The sequence below is a fragment of the Micromys minutus genome (assembly GCF_963924665.1).
Source record: "Micromys minutus genome assembly, chromosome: 7".
Taxonomy (NCBI): domain Eukaryota; kingdom Metazoa; phylum Chordata; class Mammalia; order Rodentia; family Muridae; genus Micromys; species Micromys minutus.
Genome location: NC_137976.1, coordinates 12,110,240 through 12,128,625, shown reverse-complemented (window position 1 = coordinate 12,128,625; position 18,386 = coordinate 12,110,240). Strand labels below are relative to the sequence as shown.

Sequence of the window (18,386 nt, the reverse complement as noted above, 5' to 3'; positions counted from 1 at the left end):
ATGTCAAGCATACCATAAAAAATACACAGAATCAACTAAGCAGGGCTCATATGGGCTCATAGAGATCGAATTGACAACCAGGAAGCGTGCAAGACTTAACCAGGCCCTCTACATTTATGATTGCTACGGTTGTTTAAGTTGATTTTTTGCTGACAGTGAGTGGAGGGGATGTCTCTGACCTCTTTGCCTGCTTTGACGACCCATTTCCTCCTATTAGGTTGCCTTTCCTAGCCTTTATATGAAGGAAGGTACCCAGTCTTCTTGTGACTTGATATGCCATGTTTAGTTGCTATCCCATGGAGGCCTGCCCTTTTAAAGAAATAGGAAAGTAGTGTATGGGTAGAGAGTTTAAGTGTGGGGAGGGTCTGTGGGGAGATGATAGATGGAAAATGGCAGTCAGTATATAATATAGGAGAGACAACATTTTAAAAATTGTAAAATAAACATGATGACTATGATAAATACACTAACATATATTCTCTAAGAACTATGAGAGATATTATAGGTAATTTAATAGAGATTCTTTATTTTCTTATCAGAGGGTTCTCAAACAACAATTTTCAAGAAGTAGCATGCATCAAAGTAAATATTACAAAGAGAAAATATAGTCTGTTTTTTAAAAGCCTTACTTTTATGTAATTACCCTGAAATAATTTTTCTATAGTGATATGATCATAGGAATAACATATATAACTATATGAATTTCACAAGCTTTATCTATAAGGAGAAAATAAAACTAATCAAAAATTTTGTTATTTTTGCTTTCCTAAGGCAAGCACATTAATTTTCTTTAAAATGTGTCTAATACTACTTATCTAGTAAATATGAAAATAAAATACAACTTATCATTGTACTGTAGGCTTACTTTATATAGTAACATACAACTCGGCCAAGTAGGAATAATTAGATCCAACATCATTTTAATTAAGTAGACCTAAAGTAAACAACATCGTAGTAGAAAACATTTGTTGATTATACATCCTACTGAAGGTTATCTCACACCTGAATCTCACAACAGACCCAAAGGGCAAACAACAGAATTATGTCAGTACACCTAATGCCAAAGCTAGAATGGAATGAGCACATAAAAATGGATAGAAGCATTAAGAGGAACTTGGCCTTTTTATTTAGATATGTTTCCCACCTTATGTTCTCCCACCTCTTTCTGACCATGATTGTTTTTTAGATGTATGATCCTTCCTGGTATTCTCAATTCCTGACTTTTGCACTTCCAAATTGCTTTCAAAATTTCTATCAGACTAATTTCACAGGACGATGTTCGGCATCATGTCTCTGACCAGGAATCAGGATGAGCTGATCTGACTTCCAGCACTCAGTGAAATCCAGAACCTACTCAGAAGGTTATTGTCTCACTTCATTCCATTTGGCTCTTTCCTTGACTTCAAAGTGAGCAACAATTAATCTGCTCAGGACAGATATAGTTTGAAAACAATACACATGATCGAATGGCATATTTGCTCCTGGACTAGCCAATAAGTGCCCCCAGTTCTCAGATGGCCATTTAGTACCCAGTTACCAAACACACGCAAAGGAAAGTATTTATCCTCTAGACAGATTTTCAGGGTTATTTTCTATCGCATATAGTATCTCAGATCATAAATGTGCTTTAGTGAAATATCACAATTCACACTTCTGTGTCATTTAGACAGTGCTTCAGAATCCAGTCTTCTTCCCCCACACAGTCTTCAGTTTGTTGACAAGCTTGTAGCATACTCTGGGGGAACCAGAAACCAAGCAAACAGCTATTTTCCTACAGTTAAATCATCTAGGTCCCATCTTTTACGTCAGCTTTCCTCCTCCTCTCTCTCTCTCATTTCTTCCATCCCTCCTTCCCTTCCTTCCCTTCTCTTTTATTTCTTCCTTCATTTCTCCTTCCTTCTTTCCTTTTATTTTTCCAGAATCCACTATATCTGGCTATTCAACAGCCCTGCCTATTTATCACCCTGGATAACTTCTTGTTGTTACAAGAATTAAAAAAAAAAAATTCCAAGATGAAAGAAATACTGTCAGCAGTTTAACTCAAGAAAAATAAACAAATCAAAACAAACCCTGCTTTCCTTCCCATGTTTCCTTGTATCACCAGCAGCAATCAACACAAGGTTAATCGGATCTCTCTTCTATTATTTCACAAGGTTAATTCATAATATTTTCTGTCTTCTACTATCTCTTCCCATATAATGGTGCATCACAAATTAAGTAGACTGTATCTGCTACCCTCAGTGACACACTTATCCTCTCTATCTCCAACTCAACATGTTTGTAAAACATGTCTTCCTTTTTTTTTAGATCTGAACAGTACAATTTGGCTTTTACCCTTATAATCTTCTACAACCTTTCTAAAACGTTCAGTGATGGTTGTTTTTGAAACAATGATTTTTGGTGCAAATTTTAAACAGTTTTATTATTCTATGTTGCTTGATTTGGAAAAATGCTGTGGAAAAATGCTATAGCCTCTATTTAGACTGAGTTGATCCACCTCTTCACTGGTGAGGCTTGAAGACACACCACCAGATGGAGGAGCCCTTCCACCATGGAAGCAACTAGGGATTCCCTCAGGCATGCCAAAAGCACTCTGGTACAGCTTGGTAATGATATGGTTGCAGACTTTCTCTAGTTCTTGCTGCTGGTGCTCAATTTTTTTCTTCTCTGCAGTCTGGTTCTTAGCCAGCCAGCTGATGATTTCATTGCACATGTCAACAATCTTCTATTTGACTTCATCATTAATTTCACCTTGATGTTTCTCATCTTCAACAGTTGCTTTCATGTTGAAGGCATATGACTCCAGTGAATTCTTGGAAGAAACCTTATATCTCTGCTTCTCATCCTCAGCCTTGTATTTCTCAACATTTTCAAACATGTGCTCAATATCCTCCTTACACAACTGACCCTTGTCATTGGTGATGGTGTTTTTTGTTCTTCTTTCTTGTGCTCTTATCTACAGCAAAACATTGAGGACACTATTGGCATCAATGTCAAAAGTAACCTCAATCTCAAGAACCCCACAGGGTGCTGCAGGTATGCCTGCAAGCAGGTTGTTGTGCATGATCGTGACACTTTCACCTTCATACAGTTGGATGAGTACACCTGAATGGTTGGCAGAGCAGGTGGTTGAAGTTTGTGTCTGCTTGATGGCATTGTGCTTGATGTGGGCAGTCATAACTCCACCAGAAGTTTCAATACCAAGGGAAAGAAGGGTGACATCCAAGAGCAGCCGATCCTGAACATTCTCAGACTTGTATCAAGATAGAATGGCTGCCTGGACAGCTGTACTGTAGGCAACAACTTTAGAACGGTTAATGTTCATCTTCAGTTCTTTTCCATTGAGGAAATCTTGCAGAAGTTTCTGGATCTTGGGGATTCTGGTAGAATCACCCAACAAGACAAAATCATGGATCTGTGACTTTTCTAGTTTGACATCTTGAAGGTTATTCTTTATAGAGTCCAGGGTGCCAAGGAACAGGTTACCATTCAACTCCTCAAATTGAGCAATGGTAATCGAGGTATTGAAGTCAATTCCCTCATAGAGAGAATCAATCTCAATACTGGCCTGAGTGCAGAAGAGGCTGTGCATGGCCCACTCACAGACAGTATGGAAAAGACAGACAACTGACTTGTTCTAACTGATGTCTTTCTTGTGCTTTTGCTTAAACTCATCAATAAAACAGTTGACCATTTGGTTGTCAAATTCTTCTCCACCAAAGTGGGTGTCTCCAGCTGTTGATCTGACTACAAAAATTCCATCCTCAATAGTGGGGATTGACACATCAAAAGTGCCACCTCCCAAGTCAAAAATCAACACATACTTTTCAGCTCCAACCTTCTTATTTAAGCCTTAAGCAATAACAGTACCAGTCAGTCCACTGATATTTCAAAGTACATTGAAGCTAGTATAGTTCCAGCAACTTCTCTTGCTGCCTCTGAGAGCCATTGAAGTAAGTTGGCACTGTGACCACAGCATTGGTAACAGTCTTTCAAAGGTAAGCTTCTACAATTTCCTTCATCTTTGTCACAACCATTGAGGATACTTCCTCTGGGTAGAAAGGTTTTGTCTCCCCCTTGTATGTGACTAGGACATTAGGCTTACCTGCATCATTCACCACCATAAATGTCCAGTGCTTCATATCAGACTGAACAACAGTATCATAAAACCAAGTCTGATTAGACATTTGGCATCAAAAACTGTGCTGGCGTGGTTCATTGCAACCTGATTTATGGTCACATCCCCAATCAATCATTCTGTGTCAGTGAAAGTAACATAGCTCAGCATGGTGTGGTTACCCTTGTCATTGATAATTATTTCCAATTTCCACTTTTCCATGCTGGAAGACACCCACACAGGAGTAGGTGGTGCAAGATTAATGCCAACTACATGTCCCTTAGATATGGTTGCTTGTGTGTAGGACCTGCTGCACTGACGACAAGACCACACAAATGTCCAAGAGCTGGCTCCACGGTCAATGAGCTGAAGCAATGATTTTATTTACCTTTATTTATCTGTTCATTAAGTAATGTAACACTGTTCACAAATTTTCTCCTTCTAGAAACATTACTTTTTCTTGTCTTCTATGAAGGCTATCAGAGATTTCTAATTCTCAGATACATTAGAATTTTTTATTCTGTCTTATTTATACTGACTACTTAAATATACTACACTACCATCCTAGTACAATGACAATTGAGTAAATCATTTTACAATAAAGAATTTCAGAAAAAATTTAAAAGCCGGAGGCACTGGGTGACCACAATAAAATAGTGTATATGAAAGTAAAACAACAATTAAAGATATGAATGTGCAGCTGCTATGGCTGCATACATCTGGAAGATGGGCAAACATCTCATGTCTATCTGAGGAGCTATTGGCAATTGATGGCTACTTTCAGAGAATGAATCACTTTTCTTCAAGGGTAAAGCCCCACAAAGTCTATCTATGCACTCAAAACAAGTCCTGAACACACACAAAGAAGGTGCAAAGTGTACTGTGAGTATGGAGTAGAAACTATGAATTCAGAAAAGAATAGACAAGAGGAAGATGAAGAAGAGTTGCAATGGATGAAATGGAAGTAATCTTAAACTTTTTAATGTTTTGATTTTACTTTTGATAATAACTACATTTCTCTATTTATTTTTATTCCTTCAAACCTGTCCCTACAGTCCTGTTCTCCTTAACCTGCATAGTGGCATTTTTTTTAATAGTTGTTCCTGCATTCAAATATATATATGAACATACATATATATTTATAAATGTTTGAGACCATATTTATTAACTTAATTTTAAAACACTAAAACGCAGAAGAAAAGAATTTAAAAATACATTATAAATTCATGCAAGTAAAGTGAATGTCCTTGTTTTAATATTATATAGCTTAATAGCTTTGTTTATAATATTTATTATTTACAAATTCAATATAGTTTAAAATGTTCTGTTATTTTTCCCATTGTTGTAGTATGGTCTACATAAAAATTATGCTTATACTTTTATCTTTAATTTTACTTTTTGTTTCTGATTTAAACAGAAGTCCTAAAACTTCAGTGTAATAATGGAGATGTGTATTAATGTTTGTCAAGTCAGCCGATACTGTATAATAATACACACTACATTGATTAAAGGAATTCAGTTATGATTAATGCTTGATTTTATAATTCATTAAAATCAGACAAGGTTGCTTGATAATATATAATGCAACTATACTTTTCCAAAGATACAGCTTTGAAATTGTAAGGCATTATTGTTAATTTGTGATGGCAGTGTTGTGAGCTGTTGCATAATAGAGATGTTTCAGATATGAGGATTAATATACACTGCACACTAAACTAAGGTATGACCTATCTCTTAACACTTGAGGAATGAAAGATCAATTGTATTGGAATAGAAGCTTTTGTTGTAAATACATATCATCATGCAATAGTAAATCATTTCAACTCTAGTACAAAATACTTTCATTTATTTTATAAAACAGTACTTGTTTTATGCTTAATAAATTGTAAGATAAATTATTTCGATGATGCAATATTCCACATAGATGTAGAAGTCGGTGCTGGCAACTAACATATCAAATCAGGCCTTTAGATCAGTGTATTCACTTAAATTCCATTCTGTATTAGCATTTGCTTTACAGTAATTGACAATAAAATCTATATTCAGAATCCTCATTGTAGAAGACTATTTTAAACAAGTCATCTATCTATAAAAATATTATTGATATATATTGTATATGGATCTCTGCAGAGTTGATGAACTTACCCATTCAAAAGTATATAGACTTGGAATTTTGTTTCCCCCCCCAAAAAAAAAGCAATTTTATTTTCTCTAAGATCAATGTTTTTAGTTTACCTTTCAATATTTGAAACCTGCTTTCAAAATACTATCATATTAGTATGCATATTATGGGGTTCTGTATAATACTTCCATAATTGCATAGAGGATGCTCTGTTAATCATGGTTATCTAATAGAACAGAATTGATAGAAGAATTGTGTGTGTGTTGTGTATGTGTGTGTGTGTGTGTGTATGTGTGTGTGTTATTAAAAAGATTATTAGATTCACTCACATGATATGGTCTAGAAAGGATGAAAATCTTGTTGCTGCTCAACACTGAATATCTCAGAAGTCCCATTTGATTGATTTCTATAATAATAAATATAAAGATTACAATGAAGAATCACTGCACTCACATTTCATCAATTCCCTCCAAGGTGATTATTTTCTAAAGCTCACTAGCCAGTACTGACCATTGGGTCACCTGTATTTGTACCTTGTTAAATAATTGTCTGCTGGAATCTGTCAAAAACTCTCAGATATCCTTTTTTCCTTGGCATGCTTCTACTTTTCTGGTATCATGGCATGTATCGACTTTTGTGGGTCTTGTTATACTTTCATTAAAGGCTGTGGCAATATGTGTTGGCTCATTTAGCTTAGTATCTTAAAGATTAATTTTTTTTTAGTGCAGTGATTTCCCCCAGTAGCACAGGTATTGATAAATGGTTTATGATAATGCAAGGGCATTTTTTTCCTAAATTGTCATGTATAATTATCTTTGAAGTTAACACAAACTAATTAGGACCCAACCTTCCTTGTTATTGTGATAACTGAAGATCAATTCGCTAATCACTAAATGACACAAGAGCATGACAGGGTTGTTACAGATTATCTCAGCCTGATAGGCTTGGCTGATGTCTGGAAGACTGCCAGGACTTCTGGACTTAAGTCAAGGTTAAAGCAGCAAACTGTCCAATTGGCACAACAGGTACCAGAACATCTATGCATCCAAGAAAAGCAAAAATGGCTTCCCTAGGAGGCACAGGCTCTCTTGTAGCCCACTTCAGACTATTTTTCAATAAATCATTTCTTTTTAACAGGTGCTGGGACTCAAAATTTTCTCAACTTTTAGCCTCCTAAAGAAGCACACATAATGGTTCTAGGAAATTTTGAAAACCGCAAGAAATCTGTTTATATTTATTCTTGTAGTCAGTTCACTTACTTTTCAGAAAAAAATGAAATCATCCAATATTCTCATAACAATTTCAAGATGGAAATGTTATGATTGGAAAGTAAATTTATAGGAAAACATCCATGTAAATGGTTTCAGGTAACTGACTACTGATCTCTGAAAAAAAAAAATCTCAAGACTGCTGTTTTATTGACCTTTATTTGTCCTTTGATGTGTCTTGTTATACATGCAGCACTATATCATCAAATCATGAAATCAAATACAATATTATACATTTATGTAAAATTTCTGTGTATTACCAAGAAAACATTTATCTATAAAAGAATGAAGACTAGTATTACTTAATGCTAATTAAATATTAAACTGCTACCACTATTTATCTCGAAGGAATTTACTTAAATCCATATCATCCATAAACTTGATCTTAAATCTGATCTTTCATGATGTGTTCATGATATTTAAATATGCTGTTTGTTAGTTTATTGTTTCTTTTCTCTCCCAAAGTTAATATATTTTACTTTTCAAATACAGCATATCGGGAATATTCTGAAGTGTTTCACGGGGTTGCAGGAAAAGAAATGAGTTTTCAAAATTTCAAACACAGATACACACCCACGGAGGGGAGGAAGAGATATATACATGCATCTATACATTTAATATAAAAAGCCTCTATTCTAATGTCTCTTAAGGACTGTAGGTTTTTATATTCATGTGGTATTTTTCTATCATATGAATGTATTTAAAGAAGTTATGAAAGAATAGAGGTTCTCTAAGGATATAAACTAAAAAGGTCCCTAGAATCTCAGATTGGGATACCCAACAATTTCTACATGGGAGCCAAGGTAACAGAATAAACTAGAAAGTTCTATTTATGTCTACCTTCCTTGTATGAACTGGGCAATCATGTACTTAGAAGGCAGGACACCTGCATCCGAAAACAGCAACAGTAACTGGATTTTTGCAGCAGAAGTCAGCTGAGAAGAAATTAGCATTCCAGAAGAATCAAAACTCATGCAGGAGCAAACTAATTTTAGAACAACCTTCAAAAGAACCAGGTCCAGTTTCCACCTGTGCTACAGACCTAAAAAGTTTGTAATTGCTACAAAGCCTCTGTGTGTGTGGTTGACAGTGGCCGGGTTCACCAGCAATCACAGGCTACCTGTGAATGTTGCTGGGTGTGGGGCCTGATGAATGAAGTGGGTGGGCAATGACAGCATTCCTTCAATTAGCTTCCTGTAAGGGCCGATAGCTGCCAAGCTCACTTTGTCTGGGAAAGATTGTAGAGCTGGACTCCTGCTTAATTATTGCAGCAGTCTTTACCTCAGCTGCTGGGTTTGGCACAGCTTCTGTGGATTTTCAGTGTGATCTGCCAACGCTGCTTCTGTTGTGTTGGCTTGCTGAAAACTCTCCTGGAATGATCCCAAGGACAAGGGTACGCCCCACCACAATGGTGCCAACTGAATACTTATGCCTTTTCCTGGGTATCTACTTTGTTATAGAGTGCATAGAAGAACGTTTATTTTCATGGGTTCTTCACAGTGTCAGGGGGTCCACTGAGTAAGGCCTTTCCTTGGGCATCTTCATCTCGTTTGTTAAGGTATCCATGGAGTTTTGAGAAGCAGAGTCTAGGAGACACAGAACAAAGCCCTGGAGCTGGTTCACTACATTGACAATCATCTTCATTTAACCTTTGCCGCGCAGTGATTGTCTCCCATGTATATCCTTTATAGGTTTATATTTATACTCCCCCAGAGAGCACATTTAACAGATGTGACAAGAAAACTGATAGTACAAAATTGGATGATTCTGAGAAACAAACTTTTTTTTTTTAATCTCACAAGATTTTTGGCAAATAGTCATTGCTCTGATTTGATTTAATATAATATCCTACTTTAGAAAAATGATTTAGTAATTTTCAAATTTCCATAAAAATTCAAAGTGCCTAAATTTTGAAAATTATAGATATCTTACATGTTCCCATTGTCTCAAGGTGCTGTCCATTTTGTTAAAGCTCTTCACTGTAAGGATCCATGGCTCATCTTCTAAGGGTAGCCAATCCAGATACCATCTAATCATTTCTAACATTACTAAGTCTTTTGTTTTTCCCTTCAAAAAAATCAGGATATACTATAAACAGTATGTCACACTTCTGGGAGCTAGTACATTGAAACTTAGGACTCTGTGACTGATGTGATTTATTTTTTAGTATTTTTCTAAGTAAGCCATAAATGAAAACAACACAAAGGAGGAAAAAAATAAGAGAGGGCCAGAGATAAAGAGACAGAAAGATAATTTTATCTAAATCTAATTTATCCTTGTGATAACAATCCACTTGTGTAAGTACTGTCATCTTATTCCAAACACCTGCAACTACTAAAGAACTTATGTTTTCATTCTACTAAAAATGTTTAAATTTCAATGAGTTTTGAGGAAGATACTCAAAATATTGCCTATGATTCATCCCAGGATTTCTGTTACTATTGATAATTTTCTTATCTTTACGATTGCAAATATGAAATATCATAACATGTAATTAGCTGCTGTCTTTTCTATAAAATTATCATCTGGCTCATTAAAATCGATCCCTATTGCCTTAAGTATGAAAAGAGGGATCTGCGCTAAAATTGAAATTCAGGGAATACAGTAAACTTTCTATCTAGCTCCAAATTTATACATTTTCTCTTAAGTTTTTCGGCATTCTTATATCAAATTTCAATTTCAAATTTAATAAAATTAATACAACACCAATTTCCTGTTACCATGGATAGATACTCTTTCTTTGCTGATTTCTGTTGTGTTATTTTGACAAATTAAGTTTTAGGGTGATATATTTTTCTTGGTCATGTTCATAGACTGTTAAGATATAGTCATTTGAGAAACCTGAACTAACTGATTGACTAAATGAAAACACATAGCAATATGTGTTTTAGGAGAATATAAGTGCTTGAAATATCAATTGAATAATAATTTAATGTATTATTAAATTGATCTATTCATAAGTATAGTAGGTAGTATTTAAGACTCTATTTTGACACATATTAATTAAATATGATAAGCCATGGAGACAAGAAATATATTTCACTAGAGATGCTTATGGTCATTGGTTATTATCAAAAGCAGGCACCTACTCCTTTGCAGAATCATCATTTGAGCGGGCTGCATATCTGCCCCGAATTGCCTGGTACCTGGCCACAAAGAAAATAAAATAGAGGAATAATGTCCTGTGGTATCCTGATATTCTTCATGTGTTGTGGATTCATTATTTTATATACAATATGTGATGACATATGTACTAACTCTAGGAAGTAGCTAACTTTCGCTAGGCAGTTGCATTTAGTGTCTACAAGATCCCAAGTTTGTCAAATGTTAAGGAAAATTACTATGATAATACAGATAAAGGTTATCTTTATTTTCTCATCAAAATCTGTTGTGAAGGACAAGGGCATCTCAACATACATTAGTGTGATCATAGTAAGCATCTCCACAGACAGTCCTGAGAGCCTGACACCCTTGGTGCCCAAAAACCAAGAAGAGAAATAGGTCCATGAGTAAGCACATAATAAAGAATATTTACATACAGCTATTCTGCAAGCGTTTTCTTCAGCTAAACTTAAGTCTTAAATCAATTCATATATTTTCTGGATACTCAGACAAGTTCTATGCCACCAATGCTCTAAAATATTTTGGAGAGAGGTCAAGGATTTTGTGACCGAAATGGTATCCAGTTTCCCTTTTGGTAGCCTGCAGAGTAGCTCCTTGCACCAAGGAGACTAGAACATAGGCTTAAAGAGTCTTTGTAGGAACCAGCTTAATTTCCCCATGTTCATTAATTTGTGTGGATGTTAGAGTTGACAATGGAGCTCCTCTGTCAGTGTGCTGAGAGAAACCCTTTATCTTATCACCAGTCTGGCTTGTCTGGAAAATTTTATTGGAACCTCTTGGTCAACATGTTAATTCAAGTCACATCATCTCTTCACTGGAAGATGTTCCTGTTTACAAGAGATGGCCAGTTGAGACTCCATGTACCCTAAAACTACAGTCCTCATTATGGTCACCTTCACAGATTTCAGGCTGATTCCAATACACTAGATTTCCAACAGTTCTCCAAACTCTACCTACCCAATTTTAAGCCATATCTCCCCATACTCTTCTTACATTCCATCTCCTCCTTACCCTGATGCCTCCCACTCCTGGCCCTATCTACCCCCTGTCTACATGCAAAACCTTTTCCCTTCCCAGGTAGGTCAACATGTCCCCACATACCTCTCCTCTTTACCTAACATCTCTGAAGAGACTTTGGGTGAGTATGACTCTGGCAGGCCTTTTCCTTCTTGTCCACACTTCTGCCTTGCTAAAAGTCATTTAATTCCATTCCTAAAGTTAGCCACCAAGGTCTTTCTCCTTATCTGGCCACTTCCTTTTCCTGAGACTGACTGCCAAAATCCAGTTATCAAGTTATTGAAATTTAGCAAGTCAAAGCCAATTTGGCTCACCTAATTAGCATGCCAAAGTAAAGTTAAACTTTTATTCTAACAAAATGTTTCTCCCCTTACCTTTAAAAAGCATCATTTTCCTATGGTTCATATTGTTCTTTTTCCAGAGGAACTCCTTCCTTACTCCAGAACAATTACCCTGCACCTTTCCTTTATGTTTACCCCCTTCTTCCTCATCCTCATTCTCTTCCATTTGTTTCTAATTCCCTGCCTCCTTCATCTCTGGAGTGAATCAATCTTCCTTGTGCTAAGAACCTACCCTTTGGAGTCCTGAGCCAATGCTTTTCCTCTTATATGTGGGTTTACATATTGTAGCTTGGTTTTCATTTATTTAATGAATAATGTACACTTAAATGTAAATACATGCAATATTTATCATTTTGGGTCTGAGTTACTTCACTTGGGATGATTTTTTCGGTTCCATCTATTTGCCTGCACACTGGACATTATTTTTTTTAATTTAGGCTTCTCTCATATATTACAAAGTACATCCCAGTCATTTTCCCCTCTCTCTCCTCTCCCAAGCCCCTCTGCAGTCTCCTCTCTTCTCTGCCACCATTCATTCCACCTCCATTTCCCATAATAATCAAACATGGTATGTCAAGTAAGAATAAGTAAGGCAATCCAGTCTGAAGGAAATGGTCACAGAAGCAGACAAAATTGAGTCAGCCCCACTCCCACTGTTTGGAATCCCAGAAGATCAAGCTATGCAACCATAACATATGTGCAGACTATAGGCTTAGGTTTGTTTAAACATCCCCCTTTTTTTTAATTGGTTAATTTACTCATTTATAATTCAAATGTCTCCTCCCCAGTCTCCCCTATGCAAACTCTCCATCCCATGCACCCATCCTCTTTGGCTTTGTGAGTGTTCACCCCATCCACACCCCTCTAGCATACCCCTATACTACAACAACAAGCCTTTATAGACCCAAGAGCTGCCCCTCCCATCAATGCCAGATGAGGCAATCCTCTGATACATATGTATCATGGACCATACACTTTGGTTGACAGTTTAGTCCCTGTGAGCTCTGGGGTGTGTGATAAGTTGATATTGTTCCTCCTTTGTGGTTGCAAACCCCTTTCAGCTCCTTCAGTCCTTCCCATAACTCTTCCATTGGGGTTCTGGGGCTCAATCCATTAGTTTTGCTGAATCTGCAATTGTCAGATTCTAGCAGAGACTTAGAAAACAGCCATACACAGCTCCTGTACCTGAGCACTTCTTGGCATAGTGTTGGGGTTTGGTGTCTGCAGTTGGAGTGAATCCAAAGGTAGGGTAATGTCTGGATCAGACAAAAGAAATGAAGCAGAGACTGAATGGAAGGCTATACAGAAACCTACTTTTTTATTGGATATATATTTTTTACATTTCAAATGTTATCCCCTTTCCCTGATTTCCCTCCATACACTATCATGCCTCCCCTGATTCTATGAGGGTGTACACCCACCCACCTTTTCATGCCTCCCCACCATGACATTGCTCTACACTGCAGCATCAAGCACTGACAAGATGAAGGGCTTCTTCTCTCATTGAAACCCAAGGCCATCCTCTGCTACATGTGCAACTGGAGCCATGTGTCCCTATGTGTACTCTTTAGATAGTGGTTTATTACCTGGGAATTCTGGTTGGTTGGTATTGATGTTATTATGGGGATGCAAAACCCTTCAACTCTTCCATTCTTTCTCTAACTCATCTATTAAGGACCACATTCTCCATTCTATGGTTGGCTGTGATCATCTGCCTCTGTATTTGTTATGCTCTGGCCAAGCCTCTCAGGAGACAGCTGTATCAGGTTGGTGTCAGCATGCACTTCTTGGCCAGAAACCAACATTTAAGAAGGATTCTCAAATGCGTTGACTCCCACCTCCTCTTAGCCCTTTGTCCAAACGTAGAAGTGAAAGATGGTAAATAGGACAACGGAATGTAGAACTATTTAGAAGTAGTTTCTTGGGGCAATTCCAATCTGTTAGGATACCAGCAGTTCATCCCAGTAGTGTCAGGATAGCAAACATGAAACAATAACAGTGGGACGATCTTCCAGAAACATTTAGGGTGACACGAAATCAGCAAGAGTCAGAGGTAACAACGAGTTCTAGCTGAGACATGAGGAAAAGTTCTCTACTTTGCCTTTCTCAATGAAGCAGAGATCATTGTTTGATAAATTGTTTTTATCTTCTATCATTAACTGACTAAATACATTACCAACAATTATAAGAATCATAAAACTAGAACTTTATATTCTAAATAAATACCTTATGTATAATGTAGTCTAATAAAACAACCTTAATATTTGATTAATAGACAATATTTCTAAGAAAACAACCTAAAAATCCTATCATTATAGGTTTTTTTTTTTTTTTTTTTTTTTTTTTTTTTTTTTTTTGCTACAGACTGGCAGGGTAATTGGCTGGAACAACAAGACAGATAATATATATACTGATTCTTCTACCTGAGAACAGTTCCAAGACATTACAAAAAAAGTCTTTATACAGACAATAGATCTTGTTTAATATGAAACTCTCACAACTTTTTATACCATTCTTTTAAAGGATATAGATAAGAATTGATGTTATAATCTTAGACAATCTAAACTAACTTTTATAGTATGACAGTTGACTTTCAACTGCAAAAAATAAGAGCAGGAAATCATCCTTAATTGATATGTTCATTCTGCACATTCCATACAAGTGTGTTTATAAAACTATGTATTGCTTGTAAGGTTTGTACGTTTCAGAATGGGAGTTCATGAGGGCAGTACTGGCAGAATTCACCCATGGGGATGATGAGATGAGCTACTGTTCCAGTTCCCTGCTTGATCTTACCTCAACTACATTGAAGCTGTTTTCTCTAAAAGACTTGCTTTTGGGACAATTTCAGAACAGCTAGCTAGCTCACTTGTTCCAGGCTTTCAGACAGTTCCAATCAGGAATTTATGTATAACTGCATTTTCTCAGCTGACACAGACTAGACACCAAATGCTGTAGCTAGCTTTCTTAAGACTAACCATTTTTATAATCACACCCTGCTAAAAGAAATCACCAGGAAGCAATTACCAGAAAAACATTATCCAAACCCCTTAAGTTGGGGTGGATGGTTTTTGGACACTATGAATTATATTATTATTATTAATAAACATATATGTTGTCATTTTAAAGAATGATTACAAATAATCATGCTTTTCAAGAGGGAAGAACCAAAATAAGGAGCTTAGACTTGGGAGTTTCTATCTCTTGTTCTTTCTTTCCTAGGTAAGTTTTGAAAAGAAAAAAAAAAGGATAGAGAAATATTATAAGAAATTAGACAAATAGAAGTATATTCCTGAATCTACTCTTAAAAAATAGATTTTGTAGTCATAATATTACATTGACACATAATATTCTATACTGATACAAAACAAAGGCTATATTTTGTTACACTCATTGAGAATTTTGTATATTGATACAGAATTAAGGTTTTCAAAAGTAATGCATATTATCAGTCAAACAGTCAAACTCATGGTTTTGTCAGATACTTGTATAGATTATGACACAACTATACATCCTGGGTTGTATAGATAATAGGTAGCTGGAGACAGGAAACATTTGCTTATTCACATATGCTCTGAGTAGATAGATGGTCTTTAAAAATCTCAGAAAATCACAGAATATGGCATTTGAAGATTCTTTTTATTAATTTAAGGCCTTTTAGACATGGAGACATATCAACTCTTGGTAGTATCCTATTCAGACTGGAAGAAGATGAGAATTTCTTCAACTATGGCAAAAAAAAAAATGCCTTAACTTTATCTGCAGATAGAATACTGTCCAGAAAGGACAAACTGTTGAATAGATGCAAGAAATCTGACTGCCAAACTCTGCCAAGAGAGGGTAAGAAAGTCTTTTATAATTCTTACCTCGGAAAATGTCTGTCAGACATTCTAGGCCAAAAGGCTGAAGACAGATGCTCCAACTTTGTAGAGAATATTGAGGACTATTTGGATTGTCAGCTATCTCTGTCAGTTCTATATTTTGGGAAGCAAAGTCTTTGTGCTTTGTGCATATCCAGGTAATATTTATTTTCTTCTCAGGCCTTTGATTGTGTTGAAGACTAAATGTCGTAATATTACTATAAGCTTACATTGTTTAAAATTGAAAATGATGTTCTAGATTTGCCAGGTAATTTTAGAAGTGTAATACAAGTTAGGATAGAAATTTACTTAAATACAGAACTTGGAACTCATTGAGACGATAAATAATAGAATGTTTTGTGCTGAGATCCCAAAGACAACTGGAATTTTAAAAATATAACTCTTACTTAAAATTTTTATAATAAATGAATTATTGTTCCTAAGGTGTGTTGTTTATAAGACAAAGAGCATTTTTAATTTTAGGGGGAAAAAGAAAACATTGAGGTTTGGTCCGTTGCTATATATTGCAATGCTAAATTCTATATGTCAAGGTTCTGTGCCTATAAGTAACTTATCATGCTTACATACATCATGTCTTTCTTTATTGGTTATTTTATTTATATACATTTCAAATGTTATTCCCCTTCCTGGTTTCACCTCTGAAAATCCCCTATTCCATCCTCTCTTTCCCTGGCACATCTTGTTCTTTGATTTAAAACTATTGGTTAAATAAAATAAGCTACAACCAATTACTGGAAGAATTAGAGTTAAGTGGACTTTGTGCTACCTGGTTGAGGTGGAGAAAAAAAAAGAATTGAGGAGAGACTGGGTGGAGAAGGTGGGAGAATGAGAGAGAGCAGAAAGATGCCATGCAATGAAACAGGAGCATGTGGTGATAAACATCAAGTATCTAGGAACACCACAGAAGAGGTAGCCAGACCAGCAGTTAGAAGAGTAGATTAAAGATCAACCCCCAGTAAATGTCAAAGCCAAATAAAACAATCATAGCCTGAGTCTCATTCATTTGCAAATTAGTTGGGTATAAGCTTAAAGTGGTTGTACTCCAAGTTAATGTTCATTATCTACTTCTTTGGGCACAGATTCACTTAGAGAGATACACTTGTCACATGTCTCTGTGATGCTTCCAGGGAATATTTCCTGAAAGGATAATATCTAGTAAGTATGCATGTGGCACAGTGCCAGGGGCTGAGATCCAGGCAGAGTAAATGGGACAAAAATAAGGAGGGGGGTTAAGTGCTGGTATTCCAATCTTTTCTACCTTTTGGACCACCATGATAAGAACTACTCTTCTGTCATATCTTGTCTGCAATGGGCTCTGAAAATCTGTTCCTCTAAGATTCTGAGACCTCCACAGTTAAAATCAACTAATATACACATTTTTTGTGAGCACTGAATCTTCAATTTTATAGTTTAACAACTACATATTTTATCCATTTCAGGTAAATTTACAGTTTAAATTTAAGATACTATCATATCCTGTATCACTGAAGGTATATTTACATACTTATAATATTGCCCTCCTATTTATTCTAATATTTTTAAAATTTATGCACTCTGTAGTTAGAGAGAAACATTCTATTTTTAAATTTTTAATTAGTTTTTATGTTGCCAGGTTGGCAAGGTGTTCTTAAGCAGTTTTGGCATGTTTTTGCTTATGATTTCAAATGATCTGTCAAAATGACAAGAATTTTGATGGCATTTTTATAAATAGTAATGAAACACATTATACTTGGTGTTTCCATTTTCATCTAGAATTAATGCATATTAGAGCTCATATATTATCTTTTATCTAATTCCTGTTTGTACTGGTATCTCTTCCAAAATTTATATATTTGTACTCTAATTTCTTTCTTCACTTCTAAGATACTTTTATGAATAATATTAGAAGAGATGGTTTTATGCCTTTATTTGACTAGTTTTTAATCACTAGTATTCCTCAGTATTATGTCTTTTTGCTTATTCATATTTGTGCTTGTTTGACACAGTCTAGAGTGGTCCAGATTGATCGTCATGATATTGCTTTTCAGCACCTGGGACTTTCTAGTGGGTACAACAACTCCCCCATCTCCCATTGATACACATCTCTGTTCAATTTCCTGACCCTCGGTATATCATCCAGTCTCCTCCAAGACCTAATCCTCTCCCCTTTTTTCCCTCCCCCATCCTCTCTTCCTCCCAAGTTCCTTCCACCCTCAAGCTCCCATAATTATTTTGTTCCCCCTTTTAAGTAGGACTGAGGCACCCATACTTTGATCTTTTTTTTTCTTGATCTTCATATGATCCATAAGTTGTATTAAAGATATTTTATTAATAACTACTTATCAGTGAGTGCATACAATGTGTGTTCTATTGTGACCGTGTTATCTCATTCAGGATATCTTCTCTAGGAACACCATATTTTCAAATTAGCAATTAGTTTTTAATAATTCTAATTCTGCTACTATGAAACCAATGAGAGAAAAACCCAATGGTTGAATTGAAACAGAATAAGCTGCCAAACAGTCAGCATCCTGTTTT

At 35.8% G+C, this 18,386-nt stretch overlaps 1 pseudogene across 1 annotated transcript; it reads right to left on the bottom strand.

Annotated features, from left to right (window-relative positions):
- Window positions 1-2,725: 2,725 nt before the first annotated feature.
- On the bottom strand, window positions 2,726-12,154 carry LOC308422600 (heat shock cognate 71 kDa protein-like; annotated as a pseudogene). Its single transcript has 3 exons — window positions 12,022-12,154; window positions 6,569-6,645; window positions 2,726-4,483 (listed from the first exon to the last, which is right to left on the bottom strand). The product of its transcript is annotated as a heat shock cognate 71 kDa protein-like (transcript).
- Between the last annotated feature and the right edge of the window lie 6,232 nt (window positions 12,155-18,386).